Source organism: Doryrhamphus excisus, chromosome 11, assembly GCF_030265055.1.
Source record: "Doryrhamphus excisus isolate RoL2022-K1 chromosome 11, RoL_Dexc_1.0, whole genome shotgun sequence".
Lineage (NCBI taxonomy): Eukaryota > Metazoa > Chordata > Actinopteri > Syngnathiformes > Syngnathidae > Doryrhamphus > Doryrhamphus excisus.
In genome coordinates this window covers 952,897-969,901 of record NC_080476.1, presented here as the reverse complement: position 1 = coordinate 969,901, position 17,005 = coordinate 952,897, and the positions used below count along the sequence as shown (strand labels likewise).

General features: G+C 41.6%; 1 non-coding gene across 1 annotated transcript; it reads left to right on the top strand.

Annotated features, from left to right (window-relative positions):
• Positions 1-8,731: 8,731 nt before the first annotated feature.
• Positions 8,732-8,803, top strand: trnap-ugg (transfer RNA proline (anticodon UGG)). The gene has a single exon. It is a non-coding gene; the product is annotated as a tRNA-Pro (tRNA).
• Positions 8,804-17,005: the final 8,202 nt, after the last annotated feature.

Here is a 17,005-nt window from a genome sequence, read left to right as displayed (position 1 = left end):
GGAGTTTTCTTTCCCATGTGTTAAGTATTTGTCTTTTCCAGTGACTGGGATCGGTTTCGATAATAAACTTGTTTCTGCTACAAAAATATTTGGATGTTTCTGATGCACTTTTATAGTTCCATATCACCATCAAGTCCTGTTGTAAATACACTATACCAGGGGTGCTCACACTTTTTCAGCATGCGAGCTACTTTTAAAATGAGCGAGTCAAAATGATCTACCCACTACAAAAATGCAAAACATCTATTTATTTTCAAATGTATTGAGGATTATTTGTATGTACATTGTATGTTGATGTACCTTACATAACCAAATGAGCCAATATTGCAAAACACACATAATTAACTATTAACATTTTTTGTAATTACCTGAGTTTACTTTGATGACTTGCACTGAATTGAACCAGCCAGGGATGCATAGTCCGGACAGTAGCTGCTGATAGCCAGCCTCAAGCACACTTCCAAATGTTTATCAGTCATGGATAATATCCGTATCATAATATCCGTATAATATTCCATATCCGTATGGAAGTGATATGTTTTTGCCTTTTTACTTGGTCCAGCTCCTTCACTCATTTTAGTGACCATAAACTTTAGCGAGGGCTTAAAATCTGACGCAATTCGCCGACTAGCTTAGCACTTCGTTGTTTACGCATGAGCGGTGACCTAAAGGTCAAAATTCAGTTGTCATCTGACTGGTTGTCCTGTATGTCAATCAAGTAACGGGGATGGATGATAGGCTGACATCGTAAGTTCTGCTGCACTTAGAGATGTTGTTTGATTTGATTGGTCGCCCGAAGGGCAACATTCAGTTGTCATCTGAATGGCTGCCCTGTATATCAATCAAGTGACGGCATTGATGCGAGGATGATATTTTTTTAATGTCACGCTGCGATCGACCAGCGATCGACCAGTACCACCTCCGCGATCAACCGGTAGATCGCGATCGACTTAATGAGCACCCCTGCACTATACGATGTACACACATTGCAAAAACAATTGGGACATAATGACCTCTACGTTTATCTGTTTGTTTGTGTTCAAAATTTTCCAAAAGTTCCAAATGGATTTGGATCCATCCATCCATGTATCTTCTACTGCTTACTCAAGGTCGGGTTGTGGGGGCAGGAGCTTAATCAGGGAAGTCAAGACTTCCATCTCCTCCTGGTCCCTTCGTTCATCTCCTCCTGGCAGATCTCGAGGCATTCCCAGGCCAGTTGAGCGACATAAGCTGTGTTGGGGTCTACGTCCTTCAAAGGACCCAGTCAATGCGGTTGACGAGGAGTCCTTATGAGAGACTATGAGAGATGGGACGGTCTAGCCCTCAGAACCTTTTGCTTTTTGCTTGAAGTTGGAGATACCTAAATAATAGTACCGAAGTTGTTTTATATTTTTATTTTGGGATTATGTGTTGCTGGAAAGAGCAACTAAAGATTCGCCTCCATCTCGGAGAGAAACCTGAATTTGTAATATTTTTCATCAACTATTTGATAAAAGACCGATGCAGAGTCTGCATCACTGCAGACGATCCTTCCCTCAATCGTGAATATGAAGTTTAAGTAAAGTTTTTAAGGTACCCGTAAAGTTGAAGTACCTCCTTGAGATACACTTGGGGCGGGATCTCCTCCCCGACTGGGAGATGGCCCCCCACCTTTTTTTGGCCAAGAACCATGGACTTGGAGGTGCTGATTCTGCAGATTTGGATGGAATTTTGGGGGATGACACTCCACAAAAAATGGTCAGAGCACTTGTAAAAAATACAGGACAGGTTTTCAGCAGGTTCCATAAAATATGAGAAGACTGACCCAAAAGGGGGGTAATGGTGCCTGCCGGAGGTCTGCGCTTTCCAAGCGCTTCACTAGTTTTCTGTATCAAAGCCAAAACCGAGCCAGAAAGTCAAAGGCAAGTTAAAAAGAATATTAATGCACTTTCTTCCATCGATCGATCTTCTATCGCTTGGGGTCGCGGGGCCACGTCCTCGCCCAATTCATCCAGCTCCTCCAAGCGGCTCCTGCTTGGAGGAGCATAGTCTCTCAAACATGTCCCGGGCCTTCTCTCAGCCCTCCTTCCAAGACGTTCCCTGAACACCTCCTCAGGGAGGTGCCAATCTGGGAAGAATCCAGCAACCCTTTTGCAAAAAAAAAAGAAAACTGTCATTTTTGCACACATTGAATGAAAACCTAAACTTCAACTGTGTTTTGTATTTCAGATTGCTTTTCTTTCTCGTGTATCTCACGTTATTCACTAAAACCAGGCTTGAGGTCTTGAGGACCCGGTGTCCGAGGGCACCCCATTGGTGACTCCTGGTCTACATGAATGTCTCGACTTTGTGTTACAGTCGGTGTTGCGGTGGTACTCAACATGTGAGGCAATAAGTCCAAACCAAAATCCTGTACACGAGAGTAAAAACAAAATAAACCTAGCAAAAGGCTAAAAAGATGGTCCAAAAAGAGTAGCACAAGGATACAAAGCACAACAAAAGTAGTAGCTAGAAGCTAAATAAATAACAAAGCAAAGTAGACTTCAAAAAGGACGGCAAACGGGTAGATAGCAGTAGGACAGTGTGCAATAATAGACGGATATCGGCGTGAAGGCCAAGTGGTTGCCAAGACAGGGACGCCTTCTTACCATGTGATGAGAAACAAACCTGCACTGACAGCCAGTCTCAGCTGGCATAAGTAAGCCTAATTGCAAATCTGCCCTCAAAGGTAGTCTGGCAATCTGGAAACAAAAAAAGGAAACAAAGAAGCATTGTCCGAAATAGATGGGGGCCGGTACAAAACAAAATGACCTCGTAAAACGAGGATAGACAAAAGAAACCCTGGACAAAATATTCATATTTTTGCTATGAGTCAGAGAAAAGGAAACTGCTTGTTTTGGGTTTAAGCGGTGGAGGAATTATTCTATACTGGTGGCAGTGTTGTACAAGTTCATAGTTCCCATGAAGTAGCTCAACGTTCCGGTCACACAGTATAAATTTGAATAGTTCACATTTCTTTAGTTCAAAGTTCAGTTCATTTAAAGTTTTTAGGTGAAAAGTGAGAATGAAAGATTGGCCGTGTTTTTAAAAGAAAACTGACAGTGGTTTTCCCTATTTATTATTTATTTATTCACACCCTGCAAACAAACGCCACAACAAATTATAGCATGGTTTCAACTAAGGAAATCAATCTGGAAAATCCAGAAAGCTTTCTGTGCTGGTTATTGTATGAAGCTGCTCTACAGGAGTCCACAACTCAGCACAAAGCACTGAAAATAAGCAGAACCCTTTAAGAGTTGCTGGTTTGGGCCGTGACCGTAAGATGCTGTTGCAGCAAGAGTGCCAATATCTGGTATCTGGCATAAAGTAATAACTGCAGCTAAAGTGTGCGGCTGAATCTGTAATCTGAAATATGATTCATCATATACGCCGATCTCGGCCTGCTGGTGTATTTGCCCATTTAAGCACTTTTGAACTGTCTTGTTTTTCTAAACTTGTTTTGCTTGAGCTTTTAGCTGACATTGTTGTGGTCAAGTGGATGCATAGCACGTTTACCGTACGTATATTCTTACAAATGACACGTAGCAGTTACCATAGCAACACATATACAACCATACTGACCCCTCTACTGGGGTAAGACAGTTATACATACAAACCGTACATACCGTTGAAAAGTGTTAGAGGGTATACAGTATAGTACCAGAGGGTGTTCCGAACACTATGCAGACAAAGGAGTAAGTACTCAAGAACTTGGAATTAGTTGCAAAAACCGCCAAAGTTTGATCAAGCTCCATTTCTGCATAAAAGCTTGAAATGGTTGACCCATTTTGTGGTCCTTGAAACGGGTCTTTTTGTATCACATTTCACAACAATATGCGTTCAAAAGAGTAATACATTTGCATCACAAAAACGCGTCCAAAAAAAAAAAAAACAGACCTCACAAAACGTTCTGTGTTATATTGTATGCCCCCCCCCCCCCCACATGCAAAGGTCTTTCACTTGTGTAGTACTTTTCCACCTCCAAAGCACCGTTAGTGACACCTTAGCTACATTTACCTGCGGATGACGCAGCATCAGAAGCAACTGGGGGTTCAGTATCTTGCCCAAGGATACATCGACATGATCACAGGAGGACGGAGAATCTAACCCGCAACCTTCAGGTTGCGAAACGACCACTCTACCACCTGAGCCACATTCCAATTAAAAATGATCATGATGTTGACAATCGACATCCTAATGAAATACATTTATATGTTAATCATGGAAAGATGGATTTGAGACATCTTGTCCGTGCGCAGACCAACAAAGAGAAGGAAAGCCAGAGGAAGACTGACATGAAACCAAACAGAGCAGATGGGAATCAGATTAGGGTTTTATTCCCATTGACATCACTCCATTTCACCTCAGAGGGAGCTTTTCCCTCCCGACATCTGCGCATACAAGCCTTAATAAAAGGGTATTGTGCGTGTCCTGCATCCTTTGATAATAAATAAACCATCCGGACATTGCGGCTACATCAGAAGCTTTTCAACCGTCAATCAAGCGATCAGCATTAACAACATGACATTCGCAAGAGAAGACGATGAATGAGGAAGACAATGTGGAAAGGGGAGCATGTTCACGCCAACAAGGGGATGAATCAATGCTACAGAAGCTCAAATAAGTAGCGGGTATGACGTGTATGCTAGTGGTGCATGTGCAGGAGGGTGAAAAGTGGAGTAACATCCATGTTGGTGTGTGTATCTGTACTGTACAGATACTGTGCAGGTACAGTACTGTACTGTGTATAAGCCACTACTTCTATTCTACTTCACTTGATTTGTTCAATCTGTTCTTCTTATGCAGTCCAGGTCATCATTATTGGCACCAATGAAACAGGGCTTAGCTTTTTCACCAGGATCACAAGTGGACTCCTATAGAGCAGCTACACACAATAACCCGTACAGAAAGCTTTCGAGATCTTCCTGAATCTGCACCTATTCCAACTGTTTTTCCTTGGAGTTCCAAAACGATCTGTTTTCATTTATTCCACCCACGGCCCGACTCCAGGCACACACACCACACTGTGATTGTGTCACTAAGTCTGACTGACTAAGGAAGTCCGACGACTGACTGTGATGTCAGGAACCTCATAATGTGAAACATTGGAATTGTTTACCACGATAATACAACATTGTAACAACAAAAAAAGCAGAGCAGGTCCCCTTTAATTCATTCGCTACCAAAGCGTGTTTTTTTTTTCAACCCGACCGCTCCCTCCCAAAGGCGTATTTCAACCTCTTTTACGTTTTTTTTGCACCGGAGGCAAAAAGAGGTGATGACGCAGCTCTAAATAAAAGAGAGCATGTTAGTTATAAGCTGGCAGAACGGCCACAAGGTGGCAGAAGCGTCTTTTATCAGAACTCTCCCTGCAAGTTTCCCATAGAAAGCAACCAGGAAGTGAAATGTAGTCTTGTAGCAGTGAAGAGATGACGCATGCGTGCAGACACACAGTTCAGTTCCAAATGTGAACATTGTGAATAGTTCATGGTGGTATGCTTGGAAAGAAATGCTTAATTTCATGTCAAAAAAACATTTTTCTTAAACTGTATTATGGAAAGCAGGAAGTGAACAAATGTAACAGTTAGTGATTGTAAAAGTACCAGATGGAGGGGTAGGATTTAATAAGCTTTGCTTCTTCCTACTCCTTTTGGACATGTGGAAATGGGAACTGATTATGTATACCTATACATATACAAATACCTTATACCTTATATATATACCTTATACCTTATACATATACCTTATACCTTATGCCTTATACCAGGGGTGGGGAACCTTTTTGGCTAAGAGAGCCATGAAGGCCAGATATTTAAAAATGTGTAACTGTGAGAGCCATATACATTTTTTTAAACATTGAATGCAATAAAATGTGTGCATTTTTATGTAAGACCAACAGTTTTAGATCTAATGGGCTCTAATTACGTAGACCAGGCACACTACCCCACGCCAATGGGGTGTGGCCAGCACACTTTCGTGAGCAACGCAGTGTCTAATAATAAATCTAATACTTGTTGCCATTAATACAACTTCTGCTGCTGCATAGTTTTGCACCGTACTCCGTACATGTATTTCATTCTTTTGGCCATCTTCGTCAGAAGGCTTGGTTCTGCAGCTTTAGCTAGGTGACTATTTGACTAAAGGAGGAAAGTTTACATTTACATGTTGACATCTCAATGACCGAGGTAGACTACCACATTACCCAGTAATAATCAAGTTTTGGTGTTTGACCTGGAAAATATCATCAGGAAAGATAGATATGGTCGGCCGTATTGCAGTAGAAAATAAATGGACGGATTAAAATGCATAAGAAAGTTGTTGATTTTGAATATTATTTTTAACAGTCTGTTAGCAAAAATACATTTTTATTGTGGTAAGAAACGCTTGAGAGCCAGATACAGTCATCAAAAGAGCCCTACCTGGCTCCCGAGCCATAAGTTCCCTACCTCTGTCTTATACCATATACATATACCTTATACCTTATACCTTATACCTTATACCTTATACCTTATACCTTATACCATATACCATATACCATACACCTTATACCTTATACCATATACCATACACCTTATACCTTATACATATGCCTTATACCTTATATACGTATATACCTTATATATATACCTTATACATATACCTTATACCTTATACATATACCTTATATACCTTATATACCTTATACCTTACACCTTATACCTTATACATATACCTTATACCTTATACCTTATACCATACACCTTATACCTTATATATATACCTTATACCTAATACATATACCTTATACCTTATACATATACCTTATACCTTATACCTTATACATATACCTTATACATATACCTTATACATATACCTTATACATATACATATACCTTATACATATACCTTATATACCCTATACATATACCTTATACCATATACCTTATACATATACCTTATACCTTATACATATACCTTATACATTATACATATATCTTATACCATATACCTTATACATATACCTTATATACCCTATACATATACCTTATACCATATACCTTATACATATACCTTATATACCTTATACATATACCTTATACCATATACCTTATATGTACATATACCTTATATACCTTATACATATACCTTATATACCTTATACATATACCTTATACATATACCTTATATACCTTATACATATACCTTATACCATATACCTTATACATATACCTTATATACCTTATACATATACCATATACCTTATACATATACCTTATATACCTTATACATATACCTTATACCATATACCTTATACATATACCTTATATACCTTATACATATACCTTATACATATACCTTATATACCTTATACATATACCTTATATACCTTATACATGTACCTTATATACCTTATACATATACCTTATACATATACCTTATATACCTTATACATATACCTTATACCATATACCTTATACATATACCTTATACATATACCTTATATACCTTATATACCTTATATACCTTATATACCTTATATACCTTATATACCTTATATACATTATATACCTTATACATATACCTTATATACCTTATACATATACCTTATATACCTTATACATATACCTTATATACCTTATACATATACCTTATATACCTTATACATATACCTTATATACCTTATACATATACCTTATATACCTTATACATATACCTTATATACCTTATACATATACCTTATACATATACCTTATATACGTTATACATATACCTTATACCATATACCTTATACATATACCTTATACATCTTATACATATACCTTATATACCTTATACATATACCTTATACATATACCTTATATACCTTATACATATACCTTATACATATACCTTATATACCTTATACATATACCTTATATACCTTATACATATACCTTATATACCTTATACATATACCTTATACCATATACCTTATACATATACCTTAGCTATATAGCCCTAGAATACAACATTCTGCGTGCCTTCAAAAATCTGTCCAAATCTTGTGGAGGACTTCTGCCGGCGCTGTGACGAGTGTGCAGCGTACAAGGGGCCCCAGGACAGGTCACACGCAGATCTCCAGCAGCAAGCAATTGGGGCGCCCATGGAGAGGGTAGCTGTGGACTTTATGGGTCCTTTTCCTGAGACGGACAGAGGGAACAAGAATGTGCTGTGTGCAATGGAATACTTCACAAAATGGCCGGAAGCTTATGTGCTGCCAGACCAGGATTCGACTTTTGCAGGAGGGCTTGGTCAAGTTTTGAACACTGTAACACTTATCCTGCTGGTCAGCTGGTCTAGAATGTTTGGACGAAAACCTTTTTAACAAACAAGGAAAGTCCAGTTGCCTCAACTCAACCTTTGTGGTTTACCCTGACCTGGAAGACAGACAATCTACAGACACTGTCGACCTCACTGAATTAAAGTCTTGTGGCTCAGTGAACTTCATCATTTCTGACTGAGTAGTTTGGTTAAGAATCCTACCACCAATTCACAAGCACCTGAGTCCTTTGTGGTTTACCCTGACCTGGAAGACAGACAATCTACAGGTACTGTGGGTACTTATTGAACAATGCAGACTTTTAGCAAGTCAAGGGTCTCTGCTGGCCATGCTCAATGACTGGAAGACTTTTGCAGGAGGGCTCGGTCAAGTTTTGAACACATCCATCAATTTTCATAAATTTTCTGCTTGCAGGGCTCGTTGGTCTAGGCGTATGATTCTCGCTTTGGGTGCGAGAGGTCCCGGGTTCAAATCCCGGATGAGCCCTTCAACTGAAATCGTGTGGCTCAGTTGGTCTAGAACGTTTGTACGACAACCTTTTTAACAAACAAGGAAAGTCCCGTCGCCTGAACTCAACCTTTGTGGTTTACCCTGACCTGGAAGACAGTGGCAGATGTTTGGCACTGCAGACATTCTCCACGGTAATCAGGGCAGGATTTGGAGTCCAGAGTGTTTGCTGCCCTGTGTGAGCATCTGGACATGGAGAAGACCCGCAAATTGATGGCCTAGTGGAGCGGTTTCATCGCACCCCGCAGCAGCAGCTGGCCATCCTCACATCTAACCATCAGCCTGACTGGGACCGGAACATTCCACTGGTGCTGATGGCCTACCACTCAGCTGTCCAGCGTTCCACAAGTTGATGTTGGGCCAGGACATCCGGACATCGGCGGAGTTGACGTTTGGTTGCAGGACCGGCTGAAGGCGGCACATTCTTTCGCTCGGGATCAGCTGGAGAAGGCTGGTATGAGGCATAAGAGGAACCATGACGTGCGCAGCAAGGGACGTGACTTCCTGCCAGGTGAGCCAGTTTGGGTTTCCACGCCCAAGCAGAAAAGAGGATGTTGCCAAAACTGGACAGTCATTGGGATGGACCATGCAGGGTGCTTGAGCGGGTTGGAGAAGTAGTTCATAGAGTTGCAGTTCTCCCTGGAGGCAGAAGAGTTGTCCTGCACCGGGACAGGTTGGCACCGTACAGGGGCCGGGACGATCCTGCACCGGGACAGGTTGGCACCGTACAGGGGCCGGGACGATCCTGCACCGGGACAGGTTGGCACCGTACATCGGCCGGGACGATCCTGCACCGGGACAGGTTGGCACCGTACAGGGGCCGGGACGATCCTGCACCGGGACAGGTTGGCACCGTACAGGGGCCAGGACTTTCCTGCACCGGGACAGGTTGGCACCGTACAGGGGCCGAGACGATCCCCAGTTTGAGGTGGGGCCTGCTTCAGCCCTCGGGGCTTATTAAAGGGGAGGACAGTGTAATATCTGTGACTTTGTGTATCTGGGCCTTTAAAGGGTGGGGCTTGGAAGGTGACGGTGCGACGTCACGAGTATGGCTAGGGTGTGGGACAGACGTGAGAGAGCTGGTCAGGAGTGGAGAGGGTGGGTGTGTCGGGGTGGGTTGTGGCCCACAGCAGCCCGGGTGTGAGTGAGCAGTGTGCAGAGTTGAATAAAGTGACTGAAGTGTATCTGTGATGCGAGTGTCTCATCTTTCCCACAACCAGGGGCATTATTATTATAGGGGCATTATTATTATAGGGGCATTACAGTATTTTCATTCAACCTCTTTTACGGATTATACCTTCTTGCCGGATATGAATCCGAAACGAGTACATTTCAACATTATCCGTACTCGTGTCCAAAGAAAATGCTCATTATGTATTCACTCTTCACGTTCTGTGATTGGCCGGTCACACACAGGGACCGCCTTTCCTGAGAAGGCTGCAGCCACAGAGAAGCTCAACAGCTTCACACGGTCCAATCGGGAAGTTGAAAACTGCTCACCGTTTATCACGATGCCTCCACTTTATTAGGTTTTCTATTTTGGTTTGTATCTAACGTTACTCGGTAAAGTTGTTCCGTAACTTGCGCGATGGCGCGGTGCACAGCACTGCAGCACTACGCAGACACTCAATACGTACAATAGATTGACTAGCCACAACATTAGGTACACTCGCACAGGAGCACAAGAGTGTGTATGGCTGACATGAACCATACATAAAATATTACTCCCCTCTCAATATGTTGCAACTTGCACTCTTAAACTTGTTTCATAACTGTTTGTTTAAGTCAGCGGGTACCATCGTGCCTCAGTACCCGGGGTGGGGGCTGGGGGACATAAAGTCAGTTGGAAAACTGCTTGTAGTACTGAACACGGTGGTTTGGAGAAAAATACAGTCAGCAAGTCTGACACATTTTTGTTAAGTTTTTTGGCATGTTTGCATGAATCACACTTCATACAGCTCATATATATAAAATCATTATATCTATAAATAATAAAAGTCAATAAAAGGATCACTTACACATACGCATATGCATATAGCTGAATAATAAACAATACATATAGCAACTTCTGATCAATCCAAATAAACGGACTTCGGACATAAAATAATGTGCATCTTTAAGCCCTGCCCATTACCGGGCAGACCACACCCACTTCCGGTAAATGCCCCGCCCAATTCACGAATATGGATACAGATCATTTTGATGGGTGAACAGTTTGGATCCTATGAAGTGTCCATTATCTGACTGGAATCTTTCCATGGTGTCCCGACTCTAAAAGAACCACTTCTAATAGTATCGAAAATACAAAAATATATACAAGCATCAATGAAGCCTCATTTTCGAATCTCCACTCACAGTGACGGGTTTTCACTGTAATTGAAACGTCGGAACGAATGGAATCTTCATACACAAAGTAATCGTTCAAATGTACTTATTTGTTGACATGACACAGAGCAAGGAACAACTTCCTGCTGTTCAAGCGCACTCGTAATTAGCATGAATTGTTTTTTATTTTTATTGATGTACTCTCTATGCAAACCACCTTTTGGGAACCACTGATCTATAACGTTAGCGATGTCCTCCGTCATTTGAATCAGCGGTATGGAAGTAGAAATGTTAGCTCTGCATCCTTACAGACTATCTGCCAGGAATTCATTCGTTTGAATAAATCTGGAAAAAACATCCGCAAAGCGTAGCCTCTGAGCCTTTGAGTTTAGTCTTTGGATAGTCTTTGTCCAAATTGTGAACACTGGAAGATGATCACTGATGTCATTAATTAGCAGGCGAGTAGTCGTATTGTTATCAAAGTCATTGATGAATATATTACACTGGGGAACAATATTTTTTCAACTTTCTGTTGCATTGGATTTTTTAACTGATTCTGAATGATTTTTAGGTGCTGATTTCAAATCTGAAATTAGTTTTTCTCCATAAGCTCTAGTTTTCATGCAATTTGAGATAGATGAAATAGTCTAAATATATGAACTTACGTAACCCAAATCTATGCGTTTTGAGATTATATACATAGATTCCATTCCTGTTCCAGTTTTCAAAGGTTTGCCTCCATTAAACGATAAAGACATTGGACATGATACGAACGAGGAAGACAGTTGTGACAATGAATTGCCAGAAACTGAGTGGGAACAATCCGAGGAATGTTCTTCAGAGACTGAATCTCCCCCAGTCCCCAAGCCTCTTCACCAAACTGAACTGAATGACTTAGTTCGGGATTTAGGTCTTTCAAAGAAAGCAGCTGAGCTTTTGGCATCAAGATTACAAGGCAAAAATCTTGTTGATCACACTGTTAAAGTGTCATATTACAGAAAGCGCGACCAGCTTTTTGTGACCTTCTTTTCTGAAGACAGACAGTTTGTTTACTGCCATGATATCCCAGGTCTTCTCAAAGAACTGGGTGTTCCTCACTATGATCCAACTGAATGGCGGCTCTTTATAGACAGTTCTAAACGCAGTCTCAAGTGTGTTCTTTTGCATAATGGCAATGTTTACGGGGCAGTGCCTGTAGGTCATTCAGTTCATCTGCGGGAAGACTATGATGACATCAGAATGGTCATGGAATTCTTAAAATATCGTGAGCACAACTGGATCATTTGTGTAGACTTGAAAATGGTAAACTTCCTTCTTGGTCAACAGAAAGGTTTCACCAAGTTTCCATGTTTCCTCTGCATGTGGGACAGTCGAGCACGAGACAGACACTGGGTCCAGAAGGACTGGCCTGTTCGTGAAACCCTTGAAGCAGGCATGCCAAATATCACACATGACCCAATTGTTGACAGAGATAGGATCATCTTTCCTCCTCTGCACATCAAACTAGGTTTGATGAAACAATTTGTCAAGGCACTGGATACCGAAGGTGAATGTTGTCGTTCGACAAGATCAAAGCAGGTGTGTTTGATGGCCCACAGATTCGAACCCTCATTCGTGATGATCAGTTTGTTGCCAAGATGACCGCCTTGGAGAGGGCAGCATGGTTATCCTTTGTGGCAGTCGCTTAGAACTTCCTTGGAAACAACAAGGCAGAGAACTACAATGAACTTGTGAACAGAATGCTCCTCGCTTTTCGTGCTCTCAGGTGCAACATGAACATCAAGCTTCATTTCTTGAACAGCCACCTTGACCAGTTCCCTGAAAACCTGGGGGCTGTGAGTGACGAACAAGGAGAGCGGTTCCACCAAGACCTAAAGATCATGGAAGAACGCTACCAAGGTCGCTATGTATGATGGCCGACTACTGCTGGAGTATTAAACGAGATTGCCCAGATGAAGTGTACAAACGCAAAAGTTACAAACGCAAATTCCTGCCTGACTAAAATACTGTACTGACAGAAAGTGATAAGCGTTATTAGCTGTGATTGACTCTTATCTGAAGAACGTTGTAAATTATGCTTATTTCACGTTGCGATAAAGACTGTTTTCTGAGAAACGCTTCCAGAAAAACATATGGCACTTCTAACAATGGTGTACTTTAATCTAAAATCACATGTTAATGTTCTGTTTCTTTTGCCTTGTTAAATATACTGATTTGTGGCTGACATTGCAATATCCTATAATAATGCTCGATTTTTTTCTATTTTTAATAAAAATTAAAGATTGCATAAAATCTGTAGCTTGCAGAAAAAAACTAACTTCAGATTTGAACTCAGCACACTTAAATTGACTAAAAACAAGTCTTACTTTAAATGCAACATTTTGAGTGTTCCCCAGTGTTATCGATTAAGGTGGTCTGTTATTCTACTTGGTCTGGGATCCCTTTTTGTTCTCTACTCTCACGGTCTTATTTCGATGCGCATGTGCCTTGTGAAAAAAAATGAATGTAGTTTAACAGCTTTGGCCTATGAACCGGGATCAGTACCCACATGATTAGCCAAAGAGTTATGATCATTCTCTGTTTCTTTGTCACAATGACAAAGGTAATGAACAAAGACGAAGGAGCTGTCTCAAGACCTCAGAAGTGCTCTTATCAGGACCAATACAGGATATATAAGATAAGGCCATCTCCAAGGGCCTTGGTGTCCCTGTTTCGACAGTGCGTAATGTTATTAGGAAGTTTTCAAAGCATGGTGTCAAGAACCTCCCTGGGTGTGGTGGAAGAGGAACATTGATGGGAGGAGTGTTTAAAATTTGGTGCAAACTGTGGAAAAAATCACGTAAAACATCCAAAGACTGAAGCTGACCAGGAACGAACGATCTGGGCTAATGGTTTCGACTCGCACGATACACCACACACAAAACAAAGTATGACTCTATGAGCGGAGACCAAGGAAGTCCACATTGCTGAAAAAAAGAAAATACTACTTTTTGGCAAAGCACAACAACAATGTGTTGACAGGCGGTGAAATGAAGCTTACAGGAAAAAGAAGACCCTCCCAATAGTTGATAATCCGCAACGTTTTGGGATACTTTACAACAGGGGTCTCAAACTCAATTTACCTGGGAGCCACTGGAGCTAGGTTTAAAAAAAAAAACAAAACGCATTTATTAAAAACAGAAAAATATACAAACTTTTTCAGTGCTTTGGTTCCAATTTTCTACAATAAAAGCTCTGATAAAACATTCCACTGTTCTCAAATATCTTACTTTTTATTTTTCTGCCCAAAATAAGATGAAAAATAAATAAACAAATCAAGAATAAAGAAAATCAATCAGTAATAAATAAATATAATAATAATATTAAAACAGCAAATAATAAAAACTTAAGAAAGCACATATAGTTGGTGGGTAGACAAATGATTTTTTTCAGATGAAAATGAACAAAGCATTATTAGAGCCCTGTAGACATGACAAAACACGACTATAGTCACATTTATACTCTTTTTATTTACAACATATTGCGCAACTGCAGGGTCTTGAGACACATGCTAACTCGCAAACTAGAGAGCTAGCGACCTAAACGGTAGCCTTCAAGTTATTTCCTTTCAACTTAAATAGCCAAAAACTTACCACTTCCACACGGATAGGGAGGATAACTATGAACAGTTATTTAACCTTTAACATGAACATGAATCAAACGTAATCATTTTTTCTGGGTACATGATACCATACAGCATCCGTATCAAACTTGCGCGGGCCGCACCAACATTAAACTTTCATATCAAGGCGGGGGCCTCAAACTAGTGTCCTGCGGGCCACATTTGGCCTGCGGGCCGCGTGTTTGAGACCCATGCTTTAGAGTTTAGCAAGGGATCTTAAAACTAAATATGTCACACAGTATAAAAAGCGAGGTTTGCGTTGAGGATCATGAGTTCTCCGGCAAGATAAAACGCAGGGACGGTTGAAAAAAAATGGCCTGCGATGAGAAGTGATCTTAATCCCAAATCCAAATCCAAATGTACGGGTGTGAACTGAAATCTGCCGTTGGGAACACTGCCAGGAGGCTGGGAGAAAATAACAGCCGATGGTGAAAAAGTATTTTTTGTCGTTAACTTTGGAAATCCGTGAGTAAAAGTCAATTATTAGAATTTATTAGCGGCGATATTGTACAGGTTGCGCAAAAAACAAGGGAGGCCATGATGGCGATCCAACGAGATGCTCCACCTCCAAACAGAGAGACAACCAAGTGACCAATCAAGCCAAGTTTTGTTGCCCAGCAGAGCATTGTGAAGGTCCATGCTCTTAGCTTTAGAGGCTTTCTGCCAGACAATAGAGGGTCGGCCCGCTCGGCACTTCAGATGCGGAGGTCAGACTGGTCCACGTATCAAACACACAAGTGGGACGAGGCCACACAACACACAAAAGGCCGGACGGGCCACACACTCAACTCAGGCTGGCCCTCCTATTCGCCGCGACACAGACAACACACGGCCGGGCGGACTTACATCACCTCTGGCAGCTCAGGTGCTCCTTCTCTTCACGGCTTTTCTCCTTTTCTTCCTTTCTACTGTGGCCAATCTTCTTACACCACAATAGAATGGAGGATCCCTTTTGGCCACAATGCTGTTCTGCAACAGCGTGGCCAATCCGCTCTCGCTACAAAGCACGACATTCTCTGCGGCTCAGCTTCAATTAGCTGTGCTCTGATACATCTCAATACAGCTTCGCTAGCATTTAAATATGACTCAAAACATCTCAATTCAAGCTCAGTGCTCCTCAATGCCGCTTCGACACTCAGTCCTAACATTTTAATACGGCTCACTTCATCTCAATGCAGCCGTGGCAGATCTAAATGCTGCCTCGGAACGGCCTCTGAGGGCATTCAGCACATCCAATCCGCTACCTGTAGCCCCCGGCGTGCTGACACTTTGCTACCACCGGGAATAAATGGCCGACAAAATGGGAAAAATTCTAATTGGGATGCCGAGTCAAGAGTTCAGCTTGACTCATAACGATGGGGGTTAATACTGGCTTAACAAACTCAATGGCTGTCAGCGCAAAATAAGTCAACCGTGCTGGCTTGGATGTGGACACCACGGCCTTCCATATGCAGGCCGTGTTTACTGTCCTCTCAGGGTCCTGAATAGAAGACAACAACCTGCAAAGAAACACTTTAAATGTCGAAAAGTTTGTGCTTGACTTGAAGTCATGAAGTCCTAAGACGAGGATGCGCTACGTCAAGGCGCTTTCATGGTTGCATGGTTGCGCCACGCTTGTACTTAGAAATAAATGCTATATTTTTGGGTGACCAAACTTCCTGCTTTCCCAGAACATGACCTGGCACTTTCAACCGTAGAACCTTTTGGGCTAAAAGAGCCATGAAAGCCAACATTTTTTGATGATGATATTTTTTAACAGTGAATACAAATAAATTCATGACTGCTTTGGCAAATTCGCCATCTGGGAATGGCTTTCCGTTCCTTGCTATTGCTAGTACTAGCAAAGCTAGCTAAATTCTGCTCAGCTTGTCGGCTGGCGTGTGCCAAAGTGTTCCATTATATTTGACGGGTTGATGGTTGAAATTTTACGGCTGCATATCGGACACACCACCAAACCCAATTTCTCTATCCGTTCATGTTGACGTCTACCATCTTTCTTTCTGTCTTTTTGCCATCGTCTTCGGCTAAAGTGTTTGCGCTAGCTAGGCATGAAGTTCACCTCTTGACCACTCAATGACCCGGTAAGCTATCGCGTTAGCCAATTGTAATCATGTATGGGCGTCGGGGCAGTTGTCCCACAGCCCACTACATGTCTGACGGCCCAATGGTCCGTTATTTTATGGTGGATGAACGAT